This window comes from Saccostrea echinata, unplaced genomic scaffold, assembly GCF_033153115.1.
Source record: "Saccostrea echinata isolate AGI-Se365-2 ecotype Australia unplaced genomic scaffold, CSIRO_AGI_Sech_v1 ptg000052l, whole genome shotgun sequence".
Taxonomy (NCBI): Eukaryota; Metazoa; Mollusca; class Bivalvia; order Ostreida; family Ostreidae; genus Saccostrea; species Saccostrea echinata.
Window position 1 is genome coordinate 5437467 of NW_026889801.1, and position 17534 is coordinate 5455000.

General features: G+C 30.9%; 1 protein-coding gene and 1 long non-coding RNA gene across 2 annotated transcripts in view; both read left to right on the top strand.

Moving 5' to 3' along the window:
• LOC133204120 (uncharacterized) overlaps positions 1-17534 on the top strand; it is an 80284-nt gene that overhangs the window by 14230 nt on the left and 48520 nt on the right. The gene's annotated exons all lie outside the window — the stretch shown is intronic.
• On the top strand, positions 3573-6387 carry LOC133204138 (uncharacterized). The gene is made up of 3 exons (XR_009723553.1): positions 3573-3806; positions 5689-5790; positions 6257-6387. It is a non-coding gene; the product is annotated as an uncharacterized LOC133204138 (long non-coding RNA).

Here is a 17534-nt window from a genome sequence, read left to right on the forward strand (position 1 = left end):
TAAATATTCCTGCACATGTTACGAAATATTAACAAATTACATATAATTATATAATAATATATGAGAATATATATATATATATATATATATATATATATATATATATATATATATATATATATATATATATATATATATATATATATATATATGGAACTTTTTAATCATAATGACACAGTTAATTAAATTTAATATACATAGCAAACATTGATTACAAATTTCATTTTTTTACAGATAGATCTCTTTATACCTGCAATCATACTTTGTGATAAAAGGTGTTTGCATAGTGTACAAAATTGGATTTTGCTGTTATTTCATGCTTAATTTTAAAACATTTGGCTAATACATGGAATAAATGCAATTATTAACAGTAAACAAGCGTAATCTTGACTTATAAAAAGCATAATAAAATTAATGGAGAAACATCACACTCTAAGGAAACCATAGCAAGAAAGTCATATGTTTTTGGCACTTTGGCCAAAAAGTGTAACTTACTCTATTTCTGAGTGTATTTTTTTTAAGTATCAAGTATGGAGAAGAAATGTAATTGTTAGCAAATAACAAGCATAATCTCCACTTTTTAAACACATTTGAAAAACTAAGGTTAAACTTTATAAAAAGAGCAATCATAGCTTAAAATTGTATATTTTGGCACTATGCCAAAATAGTTAATTTTTCTAATATTTCATGCTTGTTTTAAAACTTTGGGAAATACATGGAATGAATGTAATAGTAAACAGTATATAAGCAGACTTTTTTAAATGCATGAAACGATTTATTTAGAAACATTGCACATAAGAGAAATCATGGCATGATATCATACAAGTGTATGTTTTTGCACTTAATTTGCGATAAAATGCAATTTTGGCTGCCCAAAGTCAATTCTACTTTAAACTGCACCAGCTCGCGTAGGTTTAAGAAAAATCTGTCTTTGGAAAAAACAACAATTCGGAATTTAAGTATCCGTTCCGGTTTGGTTTTACATTTAGCGACAAAATTTGGCATCCCGTAGTGAAGGAAAATGTGCTGTGAAATCAGGGTCGGTGTGTTACAAGAAGAAACTGGTGATGTAAACAGCATAAAAAAAACATGGATTATTTTATAACTGAGGTTAATGAAAATTTTTATGGTGAGTGTTTTATGTCAGTAGTCAGATAACAGACTCTCAGTTCGTAATATTTTTGCTGAACCATTCACTGTATTGGAGAATAATTGCAAAGGTTTTATTCAGTGTAGAATGCTGAAAACCGAGATTTTACAATATACAGTGAGATATATCACTTTAATTTTAGTTAATACATGTAGTTTCATCTTTAAATATTGCTATAAAAATTAAAAGAAGTAAGTTGATGTGACTGATTATACATGTACTTCAAAGGAATATAAATATTAGATACTGAAGTTTTAGCAGGGAAAAGCTTTGATACAGAAGACGAGGGTTTTCAAGTGAAGAGGAAAGAATGAGAGTGGGGGAGTTGTGGATGTAGGAAAACTTATCTAACAGCTATGGTACATCAAATATTGTATTTTCCTTTTCAAAACCAAATAGTAGACTAAAACAGTGTAAATAATAGAGAAACATAGCATATGTTCAATTTTAATATATTTCAAAAAAAGAATGTAATAAAAATGGGCATCATTTTAATTGTAGATACTGGTCAACTATTTCCACAAGAAGAAGCATTTTCCTATTGTGTTGCGAGCCACTCTCCTGCACATCAAATCTACTTCGTGTGCTAAAAAAAGGTTGCCAACCAATATGTGTACTTAGGAAAAACTTTTTTACTTGTGAATTGCAAAACTGTCTTAGCCTTAGATATCAAATTTATATTCTTATTACTCAACAGCGTTCTTTTTATCTAGTGAATAGGTTAATTAGAATATATAAACATTTGTTGAACATTTTTCTTTGTTCATTTTTTTTTCCTTCCTCCCTCGTAGGTTTTGAATTTTGTACGTGACGTTTAACGTAGAATTAACTTTGGGCAGTATTTGCTATATTCAGGGTGGATTAAAATATTTAGCAGGAGACAAGGAGAAATGCAATTTGTAATACACATGCATACAACGTAATCTTGACTAAAAAAAATTATGAACTTCAAAAAAGATGACACATAAGAGATATCAGAACTCATTATTCTACTCTTCACAGCTAGATGAAAATGAACACACATGATTATTAAATTCAATTTCCCCTAGCACACTGTACATAATGATGACTATCAGACTTGGTAAACAATTGAAATGTTTAACAAAAATGTGTAACAGAATGGAAAAAGCACATGTATTTTCCCTCATTAATATACATGCATTAGTAGTTGCAACATATTATACATGTATATGTAAAGAACTTCTTCTTTCAGATCATTCAAATTCCTGTCAAAAGATGCTGCCAAGAAATATCCAGCATCGCATTTTCTGTCTTTCTGAGAGAGTCTTGAAAAGAAACGTGGTAATTGAGTTGGTGTTAAGGACGACGGACCTAATTCGAAATTTCGCGCCACTGCACAGAAAACCGCGCATATGCCTTGAATCAGATTGACGTAACTATGTATCGCAAAAGATAAAAAGAATATACATTTAAATTCTTTTGAAGAGTTTTAAACGTTTCCTCTCAATTCCAGAATATTGTAAACATTTCGATTTATATTCATTTATTGATTCTATAAATAAATTATTTTTTACGACATTTACCGAAAGCGCATATCAAAAATAGCCTGGAATTAATGTCAACAATAGAAAATTATAATTCTTTGCAATAGATACATCAACGTTTGTTTTAAGATGTGAATTAGATGTATTAATTGTTTGGTCTTGAAATTTGTGAATGAGAAAATCGACATGAAGATTTGCAGTGGAATACATGTACGTTTTACAAATGTTCATGTTGTAACCCCAAATGCATGTATGGTTAAATATATTATATACACAATTTCATGCATATGTTGAGAATGAGAGTTGAAATCTATCTTTTTAATGAGGATGTTATAATAGTAAATCTGTCAGCGACAAAAAAAAAAAATGTTATTCGGTCAAGTTTAGAAATGCTTTTTATATCACACTTTCGTTTTTTTGAGTGGTGGAATGAAATTGTCAGTATTGTTTGTCGTCATTGTATAATCATTACGAATTTTTTGGTCAAATAACAATACAAATTATTAATCTTTACAAAAAAAATAAATTAAAGTAAATAATTTCATGAAACACACACACCAAAAAAAAAAAAAAAAAAAAGAAAGAAAGAAGAAAAAAAAGAAAACATGGAATCAATAACAATATTGCAAGAGTTATCGTTCTTTGAAATCGCGATATTGAGCAAAATAAACACCGTTTTTGTACTTATGTTAAAATTACGGCATATTTTGAATAAAAATTTAACATATTTTACAATAAAATGTATTCAAGAATATAACTAAAGGGGCATTTCGGTAGTTTTCAGGGGCATTTCGGTAATTTCTAGGGGCATTTCGGGAAATCGGGGGCATTTCGGTAATTCGGGTTACCCCCTGGTCCCCTGGCTCATCCTTGCCAAGGTACACGAAGCAAAACAGGGACGGGAAACCAGGCTAGGTGTACAAAAACACATATGTATGATGTTAATAATAATTAAAAAACGACGAGAGAACGGTTTATGTACACTACGGCCAAATTGTACGATCCTCGAGCTCCCATTCTTGGTTCTGTGAGCGGACTCTGAACGGTAACCGTGGCTTGAGACGATGATCATGAAGTTCAAGTTGATGTTTCTGACGAAGACGATAAACTGTGGTACCCGTATTATTTCTGAAGACGTTTTAAGACTCAGGGTATGTCATCGATTTGAAAGAACGATCTTTTCTGAAGAATGTCTAAGATATATTGGCATCTCATTCTGGAGTTTAACTTAATGAACATAAAAAGTTTTTAAGTGCATGTTTGTAAACATGTAAATGAAATAGAAAACACACCAAGAACCAGGAATGCCAGGACCTAAGCTAAAACTTTCTGATTGACCATGTTGACATCAACACTGAACATCAGAGTTAGAAACTCCCTAAAATTACAACTCGCAAATAATTGCGAGTACCAAGAAAGTGAACTCGCAATTTTGTAAGACTACTCGCAATTTTCATATAAAGTTAAATTTATATAAATTAAAATACATGTAACTTAAGGAAAAAGTAACTACTGTGCAATACACAAAATACAACTACAGTGTGATTTTTAGTTAAATTACTGATTTAAATCAAAAGCATTGTATTCTGTCATATTATGTATTTTTGGTACAGTTTCAATGCAAAAAAAATCAACTCGCAAGTTTTTGCGAGTTACCTAATTTTTAACTCGCAATTTGGGAATTCTAACTCGCGTTTTGCGAGTTGTATATAGTGAATTTCGAACCCTGAACATTTGGAACAGGTAACCGTATTTAAATATAGGCCTATATATTTTTTCAATGTTACATTTGATATTATTTATTCATAAATATTAATACAGTTTTATCAATGCAGACAAATCTTATCAATAACTTTGTAAAAAGGATTTTGGATGCAACATAAATTGCATTAAGGACAATTCCTAATTAGGGTAACCTAGTTTATAAGCATACTTGATTCTGATAGAATTTGACCGAGCTGAACTAAGCCAAATAAACCTGGCTACATGCTAATAGAATCAAATAACCCAGCTTATGTTGTGAGCAGTATAAATAGAAATATTGTATTTCTATGGTAAAACATAACTAAGATAGAAAGGACTGCAAATGTACAATAGTTCACTGTCTTCACCAGAGTATCTCCATCAAAAGCTTCTTGTCATAGAATAAACCACTTTCAATACAAATTATCTCCAAGGACACAATGTCGAAGCCGCCTGACATGCCTGAGCCTTTCAATTTTTTTTTTGCTCAGTCAGTCCTCCAGTCTTGATGCGAGTGCAATACCATCTCACAATATACATATATTATTGACTGGGTTCAAAGGAAACGTGTTAAGACGAAGGCAAACAGTTTGGTTTTAGGGGTCAACAAAACATTTTGCCTGAGTAAACAGTTAATAAATATTTTGTTACTATACCTTTTATTTTTTAAAATACATGTATCTTGTGCTGGCTTCCTTAATATAAATTTCCTATACCAGCACTTTGATGAAACTCATGATCGGTCAATTCCGTCACTGTCAAACACAAATGAATGCTAATGAGATTTAGCTGATCCTGTCCATTGTGTTATGTAACCGGTCCAATATCTCATCGGCAGGTCCAATACTAGTATCTCACTCCAAGGTCAAACATTGATTTTTTTAATGACCACTCAGTAAAATATTGGAAATGTTAGACTTTTTAAGTATATAGATTTATATAGGAACTGGTCATTCCCTGTTTTACCAAAGTGCTGAATCATCAGAATCAAGTGTGTTATTATGTGCCATATTATATAAGTGAACCCTTGAATCATTTGTTTTAACTATGATAATTATATTTATCTGAATTATCTCACAAAACTGTTTCCTCCAAAATTATAAGTTGCCTTCATATCTTTTACAGTGCACAAAGCTTTGAAAAAATTAACATGATTAAACAGCTTTAAAAATGTGTATACTTGAATCACACTGATCATGCTAATTGGTCGTTATGATGCTAGCTTGTACATCACAATATTCACATGTATTTTGAATTTCAAATTTAATGATTGATTTTTTTTAACCACAGAAAAAAATCTACAGAGATACATGTACTGAAGAAATACCTGCTGTTGAAAAAAAAAACCCTAGCTAAGACATGTTTGTTTTTATTTACAAACAACATGATCAGGTAAGTTGAGTGTGTTGATACTTTTGAAAAATCACTCTTGTTTAAAAAGGGGATAAATGTGAAATATGTTCTTATTTGCTGTTCCCCTGTTCTTTGTACACTGCACATGCTCATTAATCATATGCTTTATTAGGGTTTGAATATGTATTTTGACTTTGAGTATATTCATGTATTTTTTACTATCTATTTATTCACCTAACTTTGAAATGTATGATTGTACTTAATTTTATATATTGTTTGTATCATGTAAATCCTAATTTGGTTCCCATATTGTGATTATATTTAAACTACAATATTTAATAATATGTTTTATATTTTTTCCCTCAGAAAAAATACATAAAAGTCAACGTTTTGGACAATGAAAAAAATCATCATAACTAGTTACATGTGTAAACTGTATACTTGATAATGATTAAATATTTATTTATCTGAATATCACAATCATTTTTTGTGGATTTCTTTCCAGGTAGAAACAACAATATAACTCAAATTGCTGCATCTATTGGAGCACCCATCTTTAGCAGAAATTTTACTTGAATTTACAGCATTTCCATCGAGGCATCAAAGCATGAATTGATCATTGTAACTTACATGTAACATCCCTTGCAAGACTATTTAACCCTTATGAGAAATCACAAAATGCAGAGAATGACTTGAAATTTAGACCTTTGCTCAACACTAAGGCCCGGTGAGGAGTGAAGGTTCTTTAGCGTGCCAATGCCTGCTCTTACATGGGACCTCAACTTTTACTGTCTCATCCAAGACCTCCAACTTTCACTTTATTGTGCCAAGTGCTAGTGTTGCTGTTTGGGCTGGAACCTTCGACCCAAGAACCAGGAGGGAGCGTTCCATAAAATGGGTGATCACAACACCCATACAGTGAAGATTCTGAATTGTTCAAATCATGACCCCCAGGGGTAGGGTGTGGCCACAATTGGGAACCTCCAAGCATAATTAAGAGATGCAATTACATGTATTTTATAATGGCTCGTTGTGTACTCGTACATAGGAAGAACAATGAAGACGGAAAGGTGTATGTAACAAAAGTAAATGAAAACTTAGCTAAAACAATTTTCGGGAAGAGTGATTTTGTTTTTCAAATACATGAGCATGTCATAATGATTTAAAAAGCGTTAAAAGCTGTTTTTTGTACATCTTCCACAAATGTATTGTTACAGCACCAGAATACATGATTAGCCACTGGGAAAACTATTCATATAAAACAAATTGCATATTGTTGTTGTACATTTACACAGCATGTACATTATTCATTACATTTACAGATGTGGTGAAATATTTAGGTACTCTACATGTAGTTACTTGTACGGTTGGTGTGAACCAGATTTACCACACATGAAAACATTTCTGTTATTTCTCATCAGAAAAAAATAAAACTGTAATAAAATTTTGGTTAAAAAAATTAAAGTTTGTATACCTAACAGGTAAATGAAGTGAAATCATTATAAACAAACACAAAATGTTTTTGTATATTTCAGCACATTTTGATACTGAATGGTACTTTTTCAATACTTCATAGTTACATCTTTTATACCTGTCATCATTTTTTCCTGAAGTGTGAAATACTTTATGAATAAAGTATTATATCTGTGTGTTAACTCCTTTTATTACATTTTCAACAGTGAAATACTGTGATTTATTTATTGAATAAAAGTGATATTCTCTCACAGTGTGAAAGAATATCAAAATGATATTCTCTCACAGTGTGAAAGGATACCAAAATGATATTCTCTCACAGTGTGAAAGGATATCAAATTAAGTAGAAAATAATTTCTAGCCTGCCATAAGATAAAGATAGTAACTAAACATTTTGATAGAGCTAAAACTGCAATTTTCTTCTCAAATATGTTGCTAAAATCCACGCTATGTAATGTTTTCAATCTCACAACTGCTAAGCTATGACGTCTCAACCGCTCAACTATGACGTCAAGTCTAGCTATGACACTGTGTTAAGAAAAGACAGAGGCAAAGGGAAAATCAAAGAAAATGAAATAAACAGAAAATTCAATATTTTGTAGATGAATATGGAATTTATTTCACTCGTGACACAGGATTTTTGATATTTTCACTCGTGCTTCGCACTCGTGAAAATATCAAAAAATCCTGTCCCACTCGTGAAATAAATTCCATATTCATCTACAAAACATTGAATATCCTCTATATATTCTTTACAATGAGAGCAGGCACAGAGTAAAATAACACAGGTGCATAATTGTAAAACAAATTTTTTTAAAGGTTGTAGAGTTTACTACCCATAGCATGCACATCCTGTAAAAAGATACATGAATTCTCAATTGAAATAATATATCTTTGTAAAGATTATGGGTAGGAATTCCCAAATTACAAGCTGATGGATATTTTCTTCACTATTTACATGTATCACTATCAAAAGTCTTGGAATTTGTAGATTATTATTAATTCATAAAGATAAGAAAAGAGGATACTCCTACAATTTAAATATTTATTCTACAGTTTATCATAGTTCATTAACATGATTAAGACATCAGTATTCAATCATAGATTTATATTTTATCTTTTAAGTTGACTATTAAAGCATATTTAGTGGAAAATGAGTCTATAAGAGTAATTAAAAATGATTTTGATTATGAATGCCAAATTTTGCCATATTTCAATTTAAAACTCTTAGTCCAAAAAATACAGAACCCTGTACAAAAAAGACTTAAATAAGCTCTAGTTTATATAGATAGTAAAGACAGTAAAATGTCGGAACAAGACAGAAACCAAAAAGTCCTATCTTGAAACAGTCCCTTAAAATTCACTTGGCCTTTTACCATCTATGCATATGTATAATTTGATAAACACTGTATAATATACATGTACATGTATTTGAGTTTAGTTTGCTCAGAAAACTTTAAACTTCTGAAATGAACAGGCTTGCAGATAATGATTTGTTACATCAGGGACCTATAGGACGCGGATCACGTAAATCATACTTTGAGACCATCCCTAGAGTATTATACGCACATAATTCACGTTTATCATACTTGGACACCATCCTTAGAGTTTTTTTAAATTGGCAAACCACTTTAAATTATTATCATTATTTAGTGTTAAAGTAAATTAAAGAATAAGTACATGAAACATCAGAATTTATTTGGCCAAGGTATTTTCAATGATAATTTTCCCCCAAAATGTGCCCTACACCAGAGTTCGACATGCCCCCCTGAAAAATTAAGGCCGATGACCCATTTATTTTTTGGCATAATTTGCTAGTAAATTGGCTTGTTTACATAATCCTTTAATATGAATAAAAATTCTATTGCAGAATTTTTTTGATGATCACTTTTATACCGTACACTGGCAATTTCCCATTACTTTCTATAGTAATTATTGGTTTCCATCACCAACTTTTGAAACGCTCCCCTTTAAAAATCTACATCGATGACCATATAATTTTTTTATTGATTTTAACTCACCAAAAGTCACTTTACCTCATATCAAAATTTAAATAAAAACTCTATTGCAGAAATGAATTAGGTCCGTCGTCGTTAAGTAATCCTCCATCCCAAAACGCTTTTTTTTCCATTTACAAGTACATAAGCCAAAGTCAGCTGTGTCTGTTTACAACTACATGTACATCTTAGCTAGGTTCTGGGGAGATCAGAATTTTTTAAAAGGTATACACTTAACATGAAGTAATATTCTCCTAAGTTACAAAAAATATTCTTGATCATATTAAACTCAGTCTTCAAATGGCTTTCCCAAAGTAAATCTTATTGTTATATTACTGAATAATTCCTATCTCTCTGATTGGCTGAGATTCAACATGATAGAAAAATAACATGTTATATTCACCTGCACGTTACTTTCCAGGTGAATATAAGGATTTATTTCTCTCATCATTAGACTAAAAATAGATTGGGAAATTCCAATTTGATACAAATAGCTTTGGAAAGTTATTTCATTTGCACTTGACTTCCACTCATAAGAACATAATATTAAGGTACATAGAATCTTGGGTGAGGAATGGGTGTGGGGCTATAGTCAAAGATTTTTTTTCTGGTAAGCTTTCAATTTTCCCCTTATGATGCCACCCCCTCCCCTTTTTTTAAACTGGATCCTATATACGTGCCTGACATTTATTTTTTCTTCATTGTACCTAAAAGAGAATTAAAAATTCCAAATTAATACAATTGGTTATGTTTATTTTAACCCCGTTTCTCTCATTATATTTAGCTAGTACATCGGTAAATGTAAATACGTAAGATAGCAAGGATTGCTTACGAGTTTAATCAATACATCGGGTTCATTGAATATTGTACTCCTCGGGTGTCTAAATCATCGTAATTACCTCAAAACCAGCAATAATTGTATAATATTCACATGGAGTTAAACATTGTAAAACCACACAAAATATCTGAAAGCATGAGAGTTTTAAGAAATGTATGTAAAACGTTAATTCCAATACTGTATAAACTCGAGGCACTGTCAACAAGCTCACAAAATGATACATACCCCCACGCCCTTGCATTTTTTTAAAACAGCCCATAAAGAATTTTCTAGAAGAGACCTTGAACCTGCCAAATGACCTTGGCTTAAAAAAAGACACATATTCTGGTCATAAGTAATCTATTAAAATATGAATATTCAATGTTTTTCATTAGAAAATTATGGATCTGACATAATTTTTTCTACCTTGAGTCAGGCGATAAGACCTTCAAGTACAGTGTATACGCCTCCACTGATTTTCCTTCACAAAACTTAACCCAGACATTTTTGTACAGACAGCTATTCAGACATGCAGATGGATAATATGATTCATACCCCCCCCCCCAAAAAAAAAAACTTCCGACGTTTAGTGCTTTTGGGGGGTAGGGGGTATAATAACAAAAAAAGAAGAGTAAGGAGATATGAAATTTACATTGAACTAAATCTATGATCTTACATTTTCATCATTGTGTATTTGAATTCTTGGTCTGAAAGACAATCAACCACATTCTGTACTCCGTTCCACTGCCTAAAATGAAATAAAATAAGAAGTACAAATTGATAATTCACTGGACTATTATAGACCAATGTCACCGGTTAGAACGGTACATTCGGGGTGGCGGCAATGCGTGACTCGGGGTGGCGGCACCGAGGCGAGGAAAACACCAACACGGTGAATAAACCTGAATTTTTTTCATATGTTTAGACGTGTTAGATCAGAAAATTGTATTCTACGGAAGAGAGCAAATATCAACCTACCTCTGACCGTTTAAAGCAGCCTATAAGAGTGCTCCGTTTTCTCAAACACTCCTCCTCACTTTTCGGGGTATCAACGTTTTCGACTTTTGACACAATATTCTGTTTCAAAATTGACCTCAGAAGGGTTTTTTCCTTATATCTTAAACAGTAATAAAGTAATACGATAGAATTTAACTTCAATCCTACTTTATAAGTCAATATATTTTACTAATTAAGCCAATTTAGGCTTCAAACTCGATGCGACGCTCGGGGTGGCGGTTTCTGTGTCTTGCGGGGTGGCAGCATGTCTGAGAAATAGAGATTACTTTTTCATGCAGCGTTCTCCTGGCCCCCTTTCGAGACAAAAAAGATTCAGATCTCTTAGAAGAATTTAAGATTATGTCATGGTACGATGTTATTTCGCTATAAATGTGGCTATGTCAAACTTAAAGAAGTATATTTTTTATAATTTAAAGACCAGAATGAACAAGGAATGGGCACTATATAATGATAGTAGTGCGTTGCTAACATTGGTATTACTTAAGAGGCAGTCCACCGAAAAACCAGGCAATGGGTGGCACATCGCATGTCATGGATTTTAATTATTTTTTGCATGTAGACTTATTAAAGCAAGTGTTTACACATGACAACATTAAAAAAATTTTAGTGCTCCTCTAGTCCTATTTTTGGTAAATGCTTAATTTTAAGTGCAAAAAGGTCAACATAAGGGTAAAAAAAATTACTACGTTTTTATTTTGTTTTATATGTAACAGATACTAAAAAGCTGGATGTGTCGATGAATATTATTTATAGAATAGACTCTTATCTTTTATTTTATTAATGAATAAGACTCCAATTTATACTTCTTTAGAAAAAAATTATATGGTCCAAATTTGAGTTAAGCAAGTAACTTTTTGAATTCAGTATCCAATTTTCATTACGTAATAAAACCCAATACATTACAAGGACAGATTTTTTTTCTTATGTTATTATGAATACAAAGTAGAAACTTTTGAATCACTCAATAAAATCAGTGGGAACAGGTATATTGAAAGAAATAAAAGGAGTCAAATTTACCTTTTTTTTTTTTTTTTTTTTTTTTTTTTTATAATTTTCCCAAATGAAACCGATCCCGACCGGAATTATATAAAGAAAAAAATACTATAATTGTAATGTTAAATTTGGCTCTTTTGTTGTAATATGAGTAAAAACTTACTTGATTTATTTTTTTAACATGTTATATAGGTGGCAGGTGCCTTTAGTTTGATAAATTTGTTAATTTTGCATTATTTTCGATCGGATCGGGATCGGTTTTTACTGTAAATTTAGAAACATTTCCTAAATTTGGCTCTTCATTTTAATTTATCAGAAAAATATGCTTGTCTTTTATTTCTTATCAGTCATTTAACTGTTTTTAAATGAGTGTAACCATAGATTCAAATTTATATATTATTTAAATTACTAATGTCTTTTACGTACATGAAGATTACATGTAAAACATCTGATTGAATTCTTAATAGATACTCGGTATTAAAAAAAAAGTATTTGTACATGCATTATGCAACAAATGAGAGCAGGCAGCTTTCTAGCTTTATTATTTATCTTATTTCCAAGTAAAATTTCTTTTTTATTTCCTCAGGAATTAAAGAGTAAATTCTATCAGTGGCGAAATTAAACTTGCCTAAATACAGGAAATATTTTTATGTGTACAGTCTCGACTTTATCCAAGTTTTTTCTTACCTGTCATCTGTAAAGCCTTTTCCTCTTTTACAAAATTTGATTTTATATAAATAAGAAAATACGTTCTTTCATATATAGTATCATTATTCAAGAGCCGATAAATCGCAAGCAAAAAGCAGGGGGGGGGGGGGGGGGGGGTTCATGACATCATTATTTTTAAAAATTGGTTTCATGAACGTGAAAACATTTTAGAATTGGCCAACATAGTCACATGTTTAAACTCCATATTAAATGTGAGTGTGTGATTGTTTCAATCGCCAAATTAAAAAAATAAATAAGTAAAATAAACAAAAAAAACGAAATGTTTCACTAAACCATCTTCCGTTTTAGTGCCAAATTATAGTGGGGAGTTCAGCAGTAGTTTAACTCAATAAATATATTTTTATAACTTATTTTTCAGTTTTTTTTTTCATTTTTAATCGTACTTCGGATTGTTTATTTTGATTTGACTGCATAGATAAATATATTTAAGTTTTTACAACTATCATGAAGTAAACATCTCAACTTCGTTGAATTAAGTGTTGCGTAAATCTAAAACATTCATCATTGATTCCCAATTTTATAAGAAATGTTCATGATAAACACTTCATTAATTATTTTTACGCATATCCTAGTAAATCAGTTAAAAAAAAAAATAGTTCTCAGACATGTATAAAATTACTTATCAAAACGTCATCTAGCTGAGACGCCGCCCATGTATAAAATACATTTTGATATTAAAATATTATTTAACATTTAGAATAATGCACTCTGAAGAGTAATTAAACAGAAAAAGAGAAATCATTTTTTAAAAATCTTTTTCTTTATACTTTTACGCAAAGAATTTACAAACTTCTCTGGAAACTTGTAACTATTTCATTGTGACGCAATATTAGTCAGGTATATGACGTCACTGATACATCAATGGAAACGTGGATTCAACCTGAATAATAGAGCCAATTTTAATCTAAATATTACGTCTGGAGGCGAAAATAAATTATATTTTGAAAATAAATTATTTATTTTTTTTGCTTAATTATTTTCTTTAGTGTATCGATTCTAAATATTTCACTAGGATTCCGATAAAAAGGTGTTGAGCAGATTTACCGATGCCACGGGAGATAACTCTTGCATCGCAAAATTTCATAAAAACGTCCTTATATTTTGCCAGAAAACTACTATCAAAAGTGTTTTTCCCACCGATTTTATTTTTTAAACAAAAAGTTGAAATATTTCTAGATTTAGTTAAGTGTGAATTATAGTCCTGTGAAAAATGTATTAGAAATTACAGTTCTTTGTTTCTGACCTACATTCAATGGTTTATATAGGGGCATTCAAAAACACAAAACACAAGGATATTTTACTAAATAAGCAATTATCAAACAAATCTTCAATTACATTATTCCTTTTAGGCTACATTGTTATTGTTTTTAATAAAATATCAAATATTCCTGACATTCGATGTGCCGCCTATTAATACAATACTGCCTGGTTTTTCGGTGGACTGCCTCTTAATAATACAGTTCCTACATTTAAGTTTTGAACAGAAGTCCAAGTTAAGCAGAATAATCCAGATAATTACAATCAATGTTTATATACACATACATTGTATATAAATCCTTGTTGTTATCCCTACAATAAAAAAAAAAACAACTGAATGACTGCATGTTAAATTATTAATTGTGATAATCTGCTTACTCGGGACATATGTTCAAAGCCGAAAGATAGGAGTTTAAAAAGTAACAAAATAATTATATTGTGGGTGTCAACTTTTTTCATGAAACCCCCTGTCTTTTTCTTTAAAAGACTTCTTATTTTTTCAAAAAATTTATATAATTTTATCCCTGATTTGTGATACACATAAATCGACAATTTTAGTTTAGTAGGAAGCTGCCTGGAAAATGATGCATACAGGAATACCGCAGATCAGAAAATGGGCAAACCCACAATATAATTATTTTGTTACTTTTTAAAACTCCTATCTTTAAGCTTTGAACACATGTCCCGAGTAAGCAGATTATCACAATTTATAATTTAACAGTCATTCAGTTGTTGGTTTTTTTTTTATTGTGGGGACAACAAGGATTTATATATGTGTATATAAACATTGATTGTAATTATCTTGATTATTCTGCTTAACTTGGACTTCTGTTCAAAACTTAAATGTAGGAACTGTATTATTAAGTAATACCAATATTAGCAACGCACTACTATCATTATACATGTATTGTGCTCATTCCTTGTTCATTCTGGTCTTTAAATTATAAAAAATATACTTCTTTAAGTTTGACATAGCCACATTTATAGCGAAATAACATCGTACCATGACATAATCTTAAATTCTTCTAAGAGATCTGAATCTTTTTTGTCTCGAAAGGGGGCCAGGAGAACGCTGCATGAAAAAGTAATCTCTATTTCTCAGACATGCTGCCACCCCGCAAGACACAGAAACCGCCATCCCGAGCGTCGCATCGAGTTTGAAGCCTAAATTGGCTTAATTAGTAAAATATATTGACTTATAAAGTAGGATTGAAGTTAAATTCTATCGTATTACTTTATTACTGTTTAAGATATAAGGAAAAAACCCTTCTGAGGTCAATTTTGAAACAGAATATTGTGTCAAAAGTCGAAAACGTTGATACCCCGAAAAGTGAGGAGGAGTGTTTGAGAAAACGGAGCACTCTTATAGGCTGCTTTAAACGGTCAGAGGTAGGTTGATATTTGCTCTCTTCCGTAGAATACAATTTTCTGATCTAACACGTCTAAACATATGAAAAAAATTCAGGTTTATTCACCGTGTTGGTGTTTTCCTCGCCTCGGTGCCGCCACCCCGAGTCACGCATTGCCGCCACCCCGAATGTACCGTTCTAACCGGTGAATGTCCAAGTACCAAACTTAAAATTAAAAATATCTTGATTTACAGCTTCAGTTGATTTGATAATATCTTACATGTTTAAATTAAATATATTTAATGATTTAACTTATGATAGATACTTAATGCCATGCAAGTCTCTACATCTCTTTCTACATTGGATTCTCTAAATAATATTTACATCCACTGAATATTATTTCCTTTTTTTTCTTATATAAACTATTGCCGTTAATCATCCATAAACAACACTATGCAAGCCAGCAGCATTGATTCTTAAGCAACGGCTGTTCCATCAATTATGCATACAATGACATACACATCTATAATACAATATTTAACATATTTAATTTACTTTGAATGATTTTTATAAAGATATAACTATAAACAATGAAATGTTTCCTTTGTTTGTTAGTACGGGAATTAACCTCGCCGCTATTGCAGGAAAAATTCACATAACCCACTTATGTATTTTTTCTGCAACAGCTGCTACAATAATTCCCATACTAAAAACCAAAGAAAACATTTTATTGTTTAAGTTAAGCACGACAAGATGTGCATATAGCTGAAAGTACAGAAAGCTACCAATAATCATGATAATTGGTATATAAATTACTTCAGGATTATATTTCACATTTAAATTTTATATCAGTGGTTATTGCTAAAAAGATTTTTTAAATACAACAAAGATCTAAATATTCACTACTACTGGAGTACATGAAGTTCATTCATTTATAAATGTAAAAGTGCTTTTCAGTTATCAGTCCTTTCATCCATGATTAGACTTTGTGATAATTTTTTTTATAAACGAAATTAATATTTCTTGAGTAACAACTAAGCTTTCTGGTCTATGTGTGCTTTTAGAGTTGGACTAAATAGTCTAAACCCCCAATGGAAGAAACTGTACTTTGCATGTATAAGCATTTTAGAAAAATAATATGCAATGGTTATATCATAATTTATAATCGTTTTTGTATTCTTTTCTACTGAAATTTATTCAAATTAGTGTAAAGATAGGGCTTATAAAGTTATACTACTTAAGCGTTCCTACAGGAAGAATTGTCCCATACTTCCTGTCTATGCCTTCCGCTTGATTAATAGTTATGTCGCTGTCTGCCTTTTGCTCCCCCCTTTTTTAATGAGTGTGATGCCAGATGCTGACGAATTCGGCAACATTTACTTTTCTACACCGAGGGGTTTTTTTCTCTTGAATGCAACTCAAATAATTGGCAAATGTTTAATGAATTTGAATATTTACCGTAAATCAAACCCGATTCCGTCAAAATAATTGAACTCAAAGTTGACGGCGATGAATCAATGGAACGAAAAGTCTCTACATTAGAACAAACAACTAAAGAATGAAAGGAATGAAAACTGCAGGTTCCATCTCCTGACATTTTGGAAACAAATGAAGGCCGTTCTTCCATTCAATACAAAAGAATTTCATCAAGAATTGTAACTCTTTGTCGTTTTCTTCACAAAGTGCACAAGTAATTTAATCAGATTCAAGATTTATCTGTAATTTCTTCATAAATTAACGGCTTCCATATTTTAAACAAATGTTCATATTATTTTTCTAGCATAAATGTTTACACCAGATGACAGGGCAAAACATTTTTTTTCCTCTCAAGAACAGTGAAATTACTGAAAATTCCTATTTACACATTATTTTTGGGTTAGGTAAATAACTTTTTTTGATTTTAAACGTTTAAAATAAACCGTTTAATATGCTTTTTTGTGTTTGTCTTTTCAATATATTTCTTTTTTGCGAGATTGTTTATGTTTCCAATACTTCCACCGCTGGTTGTTATGATATATCTTTCAATGACAACTGTTGCTAAGTCAGATCTTCGCACAAGTTTCTTTTTACCTGTTAAACACCAATATCTAATAATACACAGAGTTTCATTCAAATATGAGACAGACCGTGGCCAAAAATTTTTTTGAAAGT